Below are 14536 nucleotides of genomic sequence, written 5' to 3'. Positions count from 1 at the left end.
GGGTTTAAATATGTGAGAACAACATATTTTTATTATGGACTAGTTGATTGATGTGCCTTAACCCTGTATAATCTGATCAGACGGGTTTTTTAGAACACGCCTAAAAAAAAAAAGTTTTAAACTCAACTTTATTTTAGTTAACGGAAATTATTTTTAATAGTTTTAGTCTTAGTTAACAATAGCAACATCAGCTGGACAGAATTCAGAAGAATTTATAGGTCTCAAGATGCATTTTAAAGATATTTTTAACTTGAGATGGACCTAAAGTGGTGCAAGGCACAAATAAACAAACAACGGGAGATGTGACATAACATCCAAATATGTCTGTTTGCATGCGTACATAGACCAGTATTTTATAAAATGCAGACTGAATCTAACATAACAGTGCACAGTAATTATCTTAAAATGTATTGTTAAAATTGATGCATTTGTTACAAAAATATGGCTATAGCGGCAATGATTTAGAGACAGTGTCTCTGATAACATGCTGAAATCTTCATTAAAGAAGTTTTCTTTACAGTCATGCCTGTTGCTATAAATATTTAACCTAAAACATGAATAAATAAAATACAAAGAATCCTAACTATAACTATAATCGTTTGCACGCTATTGTTGTTTTTCCGGTTATGTGTTGTGCAGTAGTATTTTACAACAGTAACATCTTCGTTGTGTGTGATATCAAAATAAGTTCACTAATATGACTGTAGGTCCAATGTCACGGATGAACAGAGAGTGAGAGACCTGAAACTATGTGAGCTCACACACACACACACACACACACACACACACACACGCACACAGAGGCACTAATCATGTCCAGCTGTGTGTCAGTGTGTGTTATGTGGAGTTCACGTTGGAGAGTGTGTGACCATATGGCATAAAGCGTCCAATTCTTACCTCACCCCCCACCTTTCGTCATGGGACTAGGCAGGAAAGACTCAACGACCAGCCAGAGTCGAACAGCAGATGTGAGTGTGTGTATGAGAGAGAGTGAAGGAATGTGTGTAAACTCCATCAACAGCGCAAGTCGACAAAACTAGAACACTTATAATCAACATGAAATCAAAATGTCATAACTTGCTCTTCCTGTAATATAACTCACTTGATGTCTATGATGCAACTCTTGACTTTTCACAATCCAATCAAAAACTAATGCTTATAATCAAGATCCATCTTATGTTTTTTCTTGTTCAATAAGCAGTTATTTTAGTATCATTTATATACTATTATATTATTTATTCATTTTTAAGTAGCTTTTATTTTTCTATTTTCAGTTTTCATTGAAATTTTAGTTATGCGCTTTTGTTTTTTATTTTATTTTTAAAAAATATTCTATATTGTGCAGTTATTTTTATTTTAAATAATCATTTTATTTTCACATTTTATTTTTTTAAATTCCATTTGTTTTAACAATTTTAGTACTTCAGCTTACTTATTTCACATTGTTGCCAAAATAGCTTTCTGATTTTTAAGTTTTTCAAGTTCTTCTAAAATTTTATTTTATTTTATTTGATAAATTATGTATTTCTACTAAAATTAAAATGAACGGAAACAATTTTTTATATTGTTAATTAAAACTAACAACACTGTCGCTAAGCCATTTTACTTGGAAATGTATGCGGTCAATATTAGCAATACTTCTAAAATTTTATTTTATTTTATTTGATAAATTATGTATTTCTACTAAAATTAAAATGAACGGAAACAATTTTTTATATTGTTAATTAAAACTAACAACACTTAGCGAAGCCATTTTACTTGGAAATGTATGCGGTCAATATTAGCAATACTTCCATTTCTTGACGACGAGTATATATTTATATTTAAAGGGAAAACTATTATGGAAGACTAGTTTTAGTAATTTTGTAATTTTCTGTATCGCTTTATTTTTGTTTCAGTTTTAGTAATTTTGGTACTTCAATTTATTTTTCAAGGCAGTATTTATAATTTTCAAGTTCAGTCCAAGTTTTTAATTTAATATTTATATTTATTTTACTGCAGCTTTATTTCAGTTACCAAAAATGATTTTTAATAGTTTTAGTTTTAGTTAACAATTATATCTCTGCAAAGCTGTCTGAAGTGCAAGTGTGCAAAGTCATCATAACTCAAATGTGCCTGTTTGAATCATAAAGTTGTCTACACTGCAAGTGTGCCAAATCAGAAAAAATTAGAACACTCTTGTTACAATCAGCAAAGCTCACTGTACTGCCAGTGCGCAAAGTCAACAAAACTAGCATGCTTGTGGTGTAGACACTATGTTTGGGTGTTTATATTTATTTAGATTTTCTTAGATTTTTCACTTCCTTTGGGTTTAGAATGCTAATATGACTAGCTGAATATAATACAGACATGCTGTGTGTATTTACGTGTGTGGTTGTGTATGTGTGTGTGTGTGTGTGTGACTCAAAGGGAGTCTCTGTTTGAGCTCCATTAGTCTCAACCTCGCCCTGACACTACTGCTCACATTAATACACACACACACATTCATGTTTATGTGATGTTGCTTGCATCATTTGACTTGAGAAGTGTCAGGCCCTAAAGTTCAATATTTATTGGAGTGTTATGTGCTAGTGTTCGTAGTATAATTGTTTAGTATGTAGTGAAAGGTGTGTGGATTTGGGCGTATTTGATTGTGTGTTTTCTCTTCACAGGTGATCTGTATTCTGATTGGCTGCAGGTTGGTTATGGAGCGTCCTTATATCAGAAAGGTGAGTAATACATTGATTCTTCAGATGGATTATGACTCATGGGGCCTAAAGATACAGTTTCTGACCAATAATAATGCTGAGAAGTAGGTGAGGAATGTTTTGCACAAACAAGGCTATAAGGATGATTCTCTCCCAGTATAATACATTGAACACATATCCAGAGCTCAACTCTAAAACATTAATACAATTTAATAAAAACATTATTAAAAAATATTTTTAAATAATTAATTTAATAATAATTTTTAATGTATAATTATTTATTAATACATTTTAGATATCTGCAATTCACAATTCTTGAGTCAAAACCACACCAAAAAAACTACTAGTCTATTGTAACATTCAAACATTATTAAAGACAAGTGTCAAAAATAAGATAAAAATAAGAACAAATAAAAAAAAACTAGCAATTACACAAATAAATACAATAGAATAAAGATACAGATGAAATAAACAGTGCTCTGTGATAATGCAGGCCATGCCCAGTGACAATTGCATAAAATCTACCTGGATATATGAGATTTATATTTATTTATATAAAGTTTTATTTTTTATTTTTGTGATTTATAGATCTGGCAAAGTCAGTTGGAAATTAATAAAATAATGAAATGCCACAGACATTTTTAGAATGAATATGAATTGTTCTAGTTGTTCCAATCTTAAACATAAAATATTCTATGGAGCAGTAATTGTAAGTAAAAATATTTAACAAAATCCTTGTTCTAAATCCTTAGCATGTAAATCATAAAGGATTGAATAATGTCAACTTTATTGAATTTATTTACTCATCCTCATCTTGTTTTTCTTCCGTGGAACACAAAAGAAGATATTTAGAAAATTGTCTTAAGTGTTTCTTTTGTCTGTACAGTGAGTCAGTGTTGTCTGGACCACAACATTCTTCAAAATATCTTATTTTGTGTTCTGCAGGAAAAAAAAAATTTGCTCAAGTTTGGAATGGCATCTCAATTTGCTGTTTTGTCTAAATTGTCATCTATGAGAAACAATTGCGATATCAATGAGCTTTCAAGCATGTTTTTTCTTTCCTATGAGATCAACCGTCGTTCTACAGGAACTACCCAGAAGCTTTTCTTGAACCCCAGTTGACAAAGCTACAGATTTAAAGCATTTGAGAGCATGAGATCTCCAGTCCGGAGTTTAGCGAGTCTATAAAGGCTTCAGGTTTTGAAGCATCTGAGTGATTTATCATGCAGGAAATAATGTTATCACGGTACATTCCTCTGGTAATATACGATCACACACACCTCCCATTGACCCAGGTGTGTGTGTGTGTGTGTGTGTATAAGTGAGTGACAGAGAGATCGCTGGTGTCTGCAGGGCTGATATTATCGCTTGCTGAAAAGAGATATAGATCAAGAGGAAATTGAGCCATTTAAATCCCAGGAGCGCTTTATGATTAATGGCTGTCAGATATTATACTGTCTCTCTCTGAAGAGATCTGGCAACCAGCCGAATAAAACACCACACACACTCATAATGTCAGTCATTTTTCCATTGTCCAAAAGCCAAATACCCTCTGCAATCCACCCACTACGGATGGGTGGTGTGACCCAAATCTTATATCATGGTATGAGTAATTTTATGTGACCGTAGCAGTCTGTATCAGTTTTTTGTTTTTGTGTGTGGAAAAAGTGGTTTATATATTAAATAATATTTAAACCATGTGGTAATATCTATTTTTGGATACTTTAGAAGCAAAAGCTCACTTGATGTTTTTCTCTATCTGAATGAAAAGGCGATTATTCATAAAAAGAATGTTAAGTATCACATTATATAACGAAACAAAATAATAAAATATTATGCATTGTAAATTAGATAGTTCTGACAATAAATGTGAATGACATGTTTTAGGTTATTCGGTCATTATATGCATTGCCTGTGACCTCTATAATAATGTGTCAAAGTGCAACTAAACTGTGCTTTTCATGTTTCTTTGATGTTCTCATGTGTAAATAGTGTAAAGCAGTTCTGTCCGCTCATAGCTGTCTAAATATGTGTTCTGTGGTATAAACAATAAATCGAAATGACACATTTCTACCATTGCGCGCAATATATTATAAAACCAGCCATCTCTGTGACCCACAAACCCATTTTCACTCTTTAAAGAGAAAGATAAAAGAAAGAAAGGAAATCTAGAAATGACTAGCTTTTGTAATGTACGTGCTCCCGAGAGCATATATTTCCTGATTATGAGATTAGCACCTTTAACTGAAATGAAGAAATATATTTAATTAAGTGTGTGTGTGTGTGTGTGTGTGTGTGTGTATATATTCCAAGTTTTTAATTTAATATTTATATTTATTTTACTGCAGCTTTATTTCAGTTACCAAAAATGATTTTTAATAGTTTTAGTTTTAGTTAACAATTATATCTCTGCAAAGCTGTCTGAAGTGCAAGTGTGCAAAGTCATCATAACTCAAATGTGCCTGTTTGAATCATAAAGTTGTCTACACTGCAAGTGTGCCAAATCAGAAAAAATTAGAACACTCTTGTTACAATCAGCAAAGCTCACTGTACTGCCAGTGCGCAAAGTCAACAAAACTAGCATGCTTGTGGTGTAGACACTATGTTTGGGTGTTTATATTTATTTAGATTTTCTTAGATTTTTCACTTCCTTTGGGTTTAGAATGCTAATATGACTAGCTGAATATAATACAGACATGCTGTGTGTATTTACGTGTGTGGTTGTGTATGTGTGTGTGTGTGTGTGTGACTCAAAGGGAGTCTCTGTTTGAGCTCCATTAGTCTCAACCTCGCCCTGACACTACTGCTCACATTAATACACACACACACATTCATGTTTATGTGATGTTGCTTGCATCATTTGACTTGAGAAGTGTCAGGCCCTAAAGTTCAATATTTATTGGAGTGTTATGTGCTAGTGTTCGTAGTATAATTGTTTAGTATGTAGTGAAAGGTGTGTGGATTTGGGCGTATTTGATTGTGTGTTTTCTCTTCACAGGTGATCTGTATTCTGATTGGCTGCAGGTTGGTTATGGAGCGTCCTTATATCAGAAAGGTGAGTAATACATTGATTCTTCAGATGGATTATGACTCATGGGGCCTAAAGATACAGTTTCTGACCAATAATAATGCTGAGAAGTAGGTGAGGAATGTTTTGCACAAACAAGGCTATAAGGATGATTCTCTCCCAGTATAATACATTGAACACATATCCAGAGCTCAACTCTAAAACATTAATACAATTTAATAAAAACATTATTAAAAAATATTTTTAAATAATTAATTTAATAATAATTTTTAATGTATAATTATTTATTAATACATTTTAGATATCTGCAATTCACAATTCTTGAGTCAAAACCACACCAAAAAAACTACTAGTCTATTGTAACATTCAAACATTATTAAAGACAAGTGTCAAAAATAAGATAAAAATAAGAACAAATAAAAAAAAACTAGCAATTACACAAATAAATACAATAGAATAAAGATACAGATGAAATAAACAGTGCTCTGTGATAATGCAGGCCATGCCCAGTGACAATTGCATAAAATCTACCTGGATATATGAGATTTATATTTTATATTTATTTATATAAAGTTTTATTTTTTATTTTTGTGGTTTATAGATCTGGCAAAGTCAGTTGGAAATTAATAAAATAATGAAATGCCACAGACATTTTTAGAATGAATATGAATTGTTCTAGTTGTTCCAATCTTAAACATAAAATATTCTATGGAGCAGTAATTGTAAGTAAAAATATTTAACAAAATCCTTGTTCTAAATCCTTAGCATGTAAATCATAAAGGATTGAATAATGTCAACTTTATTGAATTTATTTACTCATCCTCATCTTGTTTTTCTTCCGTGGAACACAAAAGAAGATATTTAGAAAATTGTCTTAAGTGTTTCTTTTGTCTGTACAGTGAGTCAGTGTTGTCTGGACCACAACATTCTTCAAAATATCTTATTTTGTGTTCTGCAGGAAAAAAAAAATTTGCTCAAGTTTGGAATGGCATCTCAATTTGCTGTTTTGTCTAAATTGTCATCTATGAGAAACAGTTGAGATATCAATGAGCTTTCAAGCATGTTTTTTCTTTCCTATGAGATCAACCGTCGTTCTACAGGAACTACCCAGAAGCTTTTCTTGAACCCCAGTTGACAAAGCTACAGATTTAAAGCATTTGAGAGCATGAGATCTCCAGTCCGGAGTTTAGCGAGTCTATAAAGGCTTCAGGTTTTGAAGCATCTGAGTGATTTATCATGCAGGAAATAATGTTATCACGGTACATTCCTCTGGTAATATACGATCACACACACCTCCCATTGACCCAGGTGTGTGTGTGTGTGTGTGTGTGTGTATAAGTGAGTGACAGAGAGATCGCTGGTGTCTGCAGGGCTGATATTATCGCTTGCTGAAAAGAGATATAGATCAAGAGGAAATTGAGCCATTTAAATCCCAGGAGCGCTTTATGATTAATGGCTGTCAGATATTATACTGTCTCTCTCTGAAGAGATCTGGCAACCAGCCGAATAAAACACCACACACACTCATAATGTCAGTCATTTTTCCATTGTCCAAAAGCCAAATACCCTCTGCAATCCACCCACTACGGATGGGTGGTGTGACCCAAATCTTATATCATGGTATGAGTAATTTTATGTGACCGTAGCAGTCTGTATCAGTTTTTTGTTTTTGTGTGTGGAAAAAGTGGTTTATATATTAAATAATATTTAAACCATGTGGTAATATCTATTTTTGGATACTTTAGAAGCAAAAGCTCACTTGATGTTTTTCTCTATCTGAATGAAAAGGCGATTATTCATAAAAAGAATGTTAAGTATCACATTATATAACGAAACAAAATAATAAAATATTATGCATTGTAAATTAGATAGTTCTGACAATAAATGTGAATGACATGTTTTAGGTTATTCGGTCATTATATGCATTGCCTGTGACCTCTATAATAATGTGTCAAAGTGCAACTAAACTGTGCTTTTCATGTTTCTTTGATGTTCTCATGTGTAAATAGTGTAAAGCAGTTCTGTCCGCTCATAGCTGTCTAAATATGTGTTCTGTGGTATAAACAATAAATCGAAATGACACATTTCTACCATTGCGCGCAATATATTATAAAACCAGCCATCTCTGTGACCCACAAACCCATTTTCACTCTTTAAAGAGAAAGATAAAAGAAAGAAAGGAAATCTAGAAATGACTAGCTTTTGTAATGTACGTGCTCCCGAGAGCATATATTTCCTGATTATGAGATTAGCACCTTTAACTGAAATGAAGAAATATATTTAATTAAGTGTGTGTGTGTGTGTGTGTGTGTGTGTGTATATATATTTTTGCAGATTTCTATAAATGCAGTTTTTTTTAACATTTTATTCATCGAACAATCCTGAAAAGAATTATGGTTTCCACAACAAACAGCACAACTGTTTATCATTGATAATAAGAAGAAATGTTTCTTGAGCAGCAAATCAGCATATTAGAATGATGAATCATGAATGAATCATGTGAGACTGAAGACTCGAATAATGATGCTGAAAATTCAGCTTTGTTGACAGGAATAAATTACATTTTAAAATATATTCAAATAGAAAACAGTTACTTTCATTTTAATAAATATTTCTCAATATTACTGTTTTCACAAATAAAGCCTTTGCAGCCTTTGTGAGTCTTAGTGAGCATAAAAGACTTTAAAAAATCTTACAGACCCCAAACTTTATATATATTTAACACCCTAGTATCATAGCAGTGAGTTTAGCACAGGTAAGCACCAGTCACATTTGCTGCAGAAACGGTAATCTAGTTATCACATGGGACATTACACAGATGCCCTGCTGTGCTCTTATATGTTCGTGATTGGCTATTAAGATTGATTTACGTCCTTTCCGGTTTGCCACACCCCCACTCCAGTGCTCAATTCTGTTAAAGTGCTTATGCTAGTGGAGTTTCATTACTTCCTGTCTCAATGGCTGGACTGGTGATCAATGCTGTATGTGTGTCTGCTCATGTATGCACTTATAGACTGCTGACGGATAACCCTCACATAACACATTTATCATGCATCCCTGAGCTGCAGTATATATCCATTTCACATGCACTCACATGCCGCTCGCTTGTGTGTCAAACGGAGACTGCTGGTGCTGCCTCCATCTGATAAAGTTTCAGCATCTCTTTTGTCTACCTCAAGCTCATTGTGTTCTCATTAAAATGTGGTGTGATTATGAGGGGGGACGGCGAAATACAGGCGAAACCCATGTGAGACCCTGTAAGTGCAATAATGTGCACCTTTCATGCTTATAATCTTGTCAAAAAAAGGTCAAAATGGCCAGGTTAAGAGTTAAAAACTGTAAATCTGCTATGAATATTCCAGGTTTAATGTAAGTTAAGTTCAATTGACAGCATTTCTCTTGTTTTCTCTAAAAACAAAAAATCAAGGTTATGGCAAGACATTTACAAAGGAAGTGAATGGGCTAATTTTCGAGAGTAGAAAAGCACAATTTTATCAAATCACATTTTTATACATTACATCATTTTTTTTCAGTTAAAATTTGTGTATTTGAAGTCAAAGCTATTTATATCATAACTTTTACATTATTGTTATTATTGTTTATTACGGTACACTGTCATGGGGATGAAGTTGTCGATCATTTTGATATTTTAATTTTTCGTGTTAAATTTGGTTTAAAATGTGGTAATTTTATTATGTGCTTTTGTCATTTTTAGGGTGCGTTCACACTTGTAGTTCGGTTCTCTTGATTAGTTTGGTTCGGACCAAAAAAGAAAATGATACATTTGGTCCTGGTCCGCTTAGCGTTCACACTGGCATTTTTGATAGCGAACCTAAATGCATAGTCATACGTTCACAACCTGATTGGTCGGGTTTCGTGATGAAACTTACCAAACACCCCAAACAATCAGTGTGTTCGAAGTAGCATCAAACATCAAAGTAGCCATTCACCAATCAGTCTGCTCAGCGCCGCTTTAAGTCAAATACACCTAATGCCGTCTGCTGGATTAAGCGCGCTCATTGTTGCGTGTACATTTGATTTTATTTTTACTACCTGCAAACTCACAAAGCGCTCATAAAAGAAACTTTACCTCCTCGTTGCTCCACGTTTGCCCTCTGCTCATTTTGTTTTGGATACACCACTCGTTCCACGTCGTCAATTCATGTCGCATCTTGTCATTACATCCTGTTTTTGGTTCGTTTAGAAGTATTTGGTCCGTGTTGCATTTATATATCATTCAAACCACACCAGAGTTCATTTGGAAGCAGACTGAGACCTGAGATCTTTTTAGCAGTCTCGGTCCGCTTGTTTGGTGCGTACCAGGGTTCGGATGGCAGCATTCACACTTACTCAAATGAACCACACTAACAGATCAATCGCACCAGAGTTCGTTTTAATCGAAGTGTGAACACAACCTTAATAATTTGTTATATTTGTATATAGCTTTTTTATTTTATTTATATTTATGTTTTTAGGTTTTAATCATTTTTATTGTTTTTTTATTCGTTTTTTTATTTCTATGTAGTTTTATTAGTTTTTTATATTTTTATATAGCTTTAATTATATTTCAGTTTTTAGTTTTTATTTATTTTTTTCTACTACTAGTTGCCAGAATTTATATATACTGTATGTATATATAATATATATTTATTTATAATAATATATAATAATATTTATTTATTTTCTAATAATAATATTTTCTAATAATGTTATTGTTATTTTTCTAACAATAGTTAGAGTTTAATTATAGTTAGTTTAGTATAGTAATAGTTTAGTTTCAGTTATGTTTAGTATCAGAAATGTTTAGTGTTACAAAAAAATCGCTTCCTAACGTCATGTTAAAAAAGTGTTTTAAAATAGTATATTGTTTTATGTCTTGTGGTTATACTATTGAAACTGTAAATATTTGGCCACACTGATTTTTTTTTTTTTAAATAAATGTTTGTGGTAATGATCTCTGAATATTCTTTAATATTGTTATACAAAATAGGTTCTCATTTAATTAGTGTTTACACAAAGTCTAGTTTGCAATATGACCGTGTTTTAAGTCGTAAAAACAGAATATATACTGTATGTCAGAGAGCGTACAAACCTCTAATTATGCTGTTCTGATTGGCTGACTTAGCATTTTTGCCACCCTGCTCTTCAGATAGATGAACCCATATCGATGTACTAGTTTGTAGCTTGTAATAGGCTGATATATTAGTGGTGTTGTGAAGCTTTGCTGATGGCTTCTATTGTTCTGAAGTATCTACCCGAACAATAGCAGCTGTCATCAGAGCGAATGTTGTTCTGTGTGTGTTAAAGCTCAGCGTGAAAGAAGAGATGCGAGTATAATCCTTCAGTGACTCGTGCTGAAATATATACGTCTGCGAGACACACACACACACACACACACACTTCGGGACTTCTGAGGGAATCCTTGGAGTTTCCAAGGTGACCGTTGTCCCGGCGCTAAAGGATTAGAGCGCGTCATCAGACGGATTCGAGTCTGAAGTGTGTCTGATTGAGGCACTATCAGATTCACCTTGCTCTCAGGACAGTTTATCTGGAGATGTGGTCTTGTGGTGAACCGTCGGGAGCTGTTGAGCTGTCTTACGGTTTGGACAGGTTCGCTGTGATTTCGCTTTCCGTGCCAGATGTCCTTCTCAATGAGGGTCTTTGTGCCGTGCTGCTAATTTTAGCTCTGGGATATTTTACCCAACTGCCAAACGGGACGGCCGTAAAAGCCAGTGCACTGTGAAGTCTTTCCCCTGTGGTTCAGCACGGCTGAAGTGTGTGTGTGTGTTTTTCCCCTTTCCTCTAGAGTGTTAACAGACACGCCTTGTTCTGTGCTGTGTATTTTTTGCGATTAAACTTGGCGGATGATAAAGTAAGCCAAAAAATTCCCACAGACGTTGAAGCAGTGCTTGTTTCAAAGTTTTCATGCATGGCTGATTTGCTGAACTATTCAGAGCTGCAGGTTTGCACAGTAACAGCTGGCAGAGTCATGAGTAGAATTATGGGTAATTGCGAAATAGAGGATGTGCACCTGTTTGAAATGCTCGCCACTAAAAAGCATCAGAAAATTACATGGATTGGGAGATTTGCATTGTCTTTTCTTTTGTCAAATTCTTTATCAATACAAACAAACACAAAAATGGATGCCACAAGTGTCCTTTTCATGCTTCATTGCATTTCCATTGTTCATTTGTGCCATATTAAAGACACATCTAATAGCCTATACAGTAGTGACCACTCACCTATAACAGAGTCATATATATAGTATGATAATATAATCAGTGTAATATAAATATTTGGTCGATTAGGTCACACTTAAAACTGTCTGAATGTCATTGCATTATATATAAAATATCAACCCAAGTGTCCTGTTTTAAAAAATATATATTATGCTATTTTTTCATCAAAGTAAGTGTATTAAAACAGATATTATGATATTTAGTATTAAAAAGGTGTAATGTATTTTTTTAAAAGGTTATTATAATCTTGTATCAAGGCAAATGGCATTTTTTTGTATTGTATATATGTACAGTATCTCACAGAAGTGAGTACACCCCTCACATTTTTGTAAATATTTTATTATATCTTTTCATGTGACAACACTGAAGAAATGACACTTTGCTACAATGTAAAGTAGTGAGTGTACAGCTTGTATAACAGTGTAAATTTGCTGTCCCCTCAAAATAACTCAACACACAGCCATTAATGTCTAAACCGCTGGCCACAAAAGTGAGTATACCCCTAAGTGAAAATGTCCAAATTGGGCCCAATTAGCCATTTTCTCTCCCCGGTGTCATGTGACTCATTAGTGTTACAAGGTCTCAGGTGTGAATGGGGAGCAGGTGTGTTAAATTTGGTGTTTTCGCTAGCACTCTCTCATACTGGTCACTGGAAGTTCAACATGGCACCTCATGGCAAAGAACACTCTGAGGATCTGAAAAAAAGAATTGTTGCTCTACATAAAGATGGCGAAGGCTATAAGAAGATTGCCAAGACCCTGAAACTGAGCTGCACCACTGTGGCCAAGACCATACAGCATGAAAAGATATAATAAAATATTTACAAAAATGTGAGGGGTGTACTCACTTCTGTGAGATACTGTATATATGTATTTTGTTTCAAAGCAGGTGTCATTTTTAAAAAATATAGTAATGATATTGTGTATCAGATCAGGTGTCATTTATTTAAAAAACATTTTATTAAATTTTTTCAAAAATCAAAGCAAATGTCATTCATCTTTTAAAAAATATATTTTGATGCTTTGTATCAAATCAGCTGTCATTTAAATATATATATATATTAGGGGTGCTCCGATTGATCGGCTACCAATCACTATCGGCCGATAATCACTTTGGGATGATTGATCTGCGGTCTCTAAAAAGGCAGATCTCAAAAAAACGATCTCAAGCTGATGACGCTGCCGTGAGAGGTTTGGCACAACATGCAGCGGCACCGTCTCGGCGCGAGTCAAATAATTATAATGCTGAAGGTGAGGTACTCACCTCCATATTTCTTCATTAAATAACTTATAAAGTAATTTGAAAACCTTGTGTGAGACGTAATTTCACAAACAGCGTGAATGAATCACCACACACACTCTCTCTTTCTCTCTCAAAATACGCAATTGGCTTCAAATCACCACACATCACGTCTGTCTATAAGCGAGCTGCACAGTTGACACAGGAATTGTCACTTGCACAATCGAGGAAGTGTCACATCGTCACTAAAGTTTATAAATTGCATTACTTTTTAATTCTTGCCAGCGTTTAAACCATTCAGCGCTCGCACTCTCTCCTGGAGACCGTGCGCTCATGCACACTCGCAGCGCAAACACATAATGCCAGGTTCACATTACTCCGTTTGCAGTGCATATGTGGTGCGTATTTTTTCCGCGCTCATGTTAACGGATTAAAGCGTTCACTGCACACGGCTGTGGTCCGGCAGTGCGTTCCAGGAGCGTTGCGTCGGCAGCAGTGCAGAGATTGTTTCCGCACCGAGTCTACTGCTGCGCTGCAAGCGCTGAATTAAAGTAACAGCGCATTGTTTGCAGTAAATATGAACATGGATTGACACGAAAATGTAGTAATTACACCATAAATGCATATTATTAAAGTCTACTGTGTTTCACAGTCAACACATATGGCTTTTTGGCTAGGTTTAAAGAGAAAGAGCACGTTTAGATAAACAAGGCAAAAATAGATGGCACTCGTGGAGGTACATGTCTGTGAAAGACTGTATTACTGCACTGTGTAAAAAAAGAATTGCATTGCTGAAAAAGCATTTTCAGTGGCAATGTTTGGATTTGAAATCAAAATAATGGATAAATGTTGTGTTTGTGGTAAACAGCCACGGATCAGTAGCGGACTCCTGTGTGAAAGCACAGTCCGTGCTGCTTTCCCTCTCACAAGAGTCACCTAAGAGGGGAATTCCCCCCATTTTCAAAAATGAAATTCAGGCCCTGAATAAATGTCTAAAAATCCTGATTGGAGTGATGCAAATGATAAAAAAGAAGGCTTTAAAAAGATCGGTATCGGTGATAAATCAAGCCCTGAGGTCAAAACAGCTCAGAAACAGGTTTGCATCGAGCCACACATCTGGGGAAGAGTTCAGAAAAAATTCTGCTGCATTGAAGGTTCACAGAATCTCGTAGCCTCCATTATCCATAATGGAAGACATTTAGAACAGCTAGAACTCTTCCTAGAGCTGGCCTCCTGGCCAAACTGAGCAATTGATGGAGAAGGGCCTTGGTTAGTGTGGTGACCAAGAACCTGATGGTCACTCTAGTTGAGCTCCATGATCATATGTGGAGATAGGAGAAACC

At 34.5% G+C, this 14536-nt stretch overlaps 1 protein-coding gene across 2 annotated transcripts in view; it reads left to right on the top strand.

Moving 5' to 3' along the window:
- LOC107704129 (bone morphogenetic protein receptor type-1B-like) overlaps positions 1-14536 on the top strand; it is a 67713-nt gene that overhangs the window by 2541 nt on the left and 50636 nt on the right. Inside the window, exon 1 of one of the 2 annotated variants that reach the window (XM_016506988.1) lies at positions 2690-2708. The exons of the other annotated variant lie outside the window; for it this stretch is intronic. The gene's annotated coding sequence lies outside the window, so the exon portion shown is untranslated. Of the gene's footprint in view, positions 1-2689; positions 2709-14536 lie in introns of those variants that run through there. 2 annotated transcript variants of the gene reach the window in all.

This window comes from Sinocyclocheilus anshuiensis, unplaced genomic scaffold, assembly GCF_001515605.1.
Source record: "Sinocyclocheilus anshuiensis isolate Anshui unplaced genomic scaffold, SAMN03320099.WGS_v1.1 scaffold117, whole genome shotgun sequence".
NCBI lineage: Eukaryota > Metazoa > Chordata > Actinopteri > Cypriniformes > Cyprinidae > Sinocyclocheilus > Sinocyclocheilus anshuiensis.
This window is presented reverse-complemented; position numbering and strand designations above follow the sequence as displayed.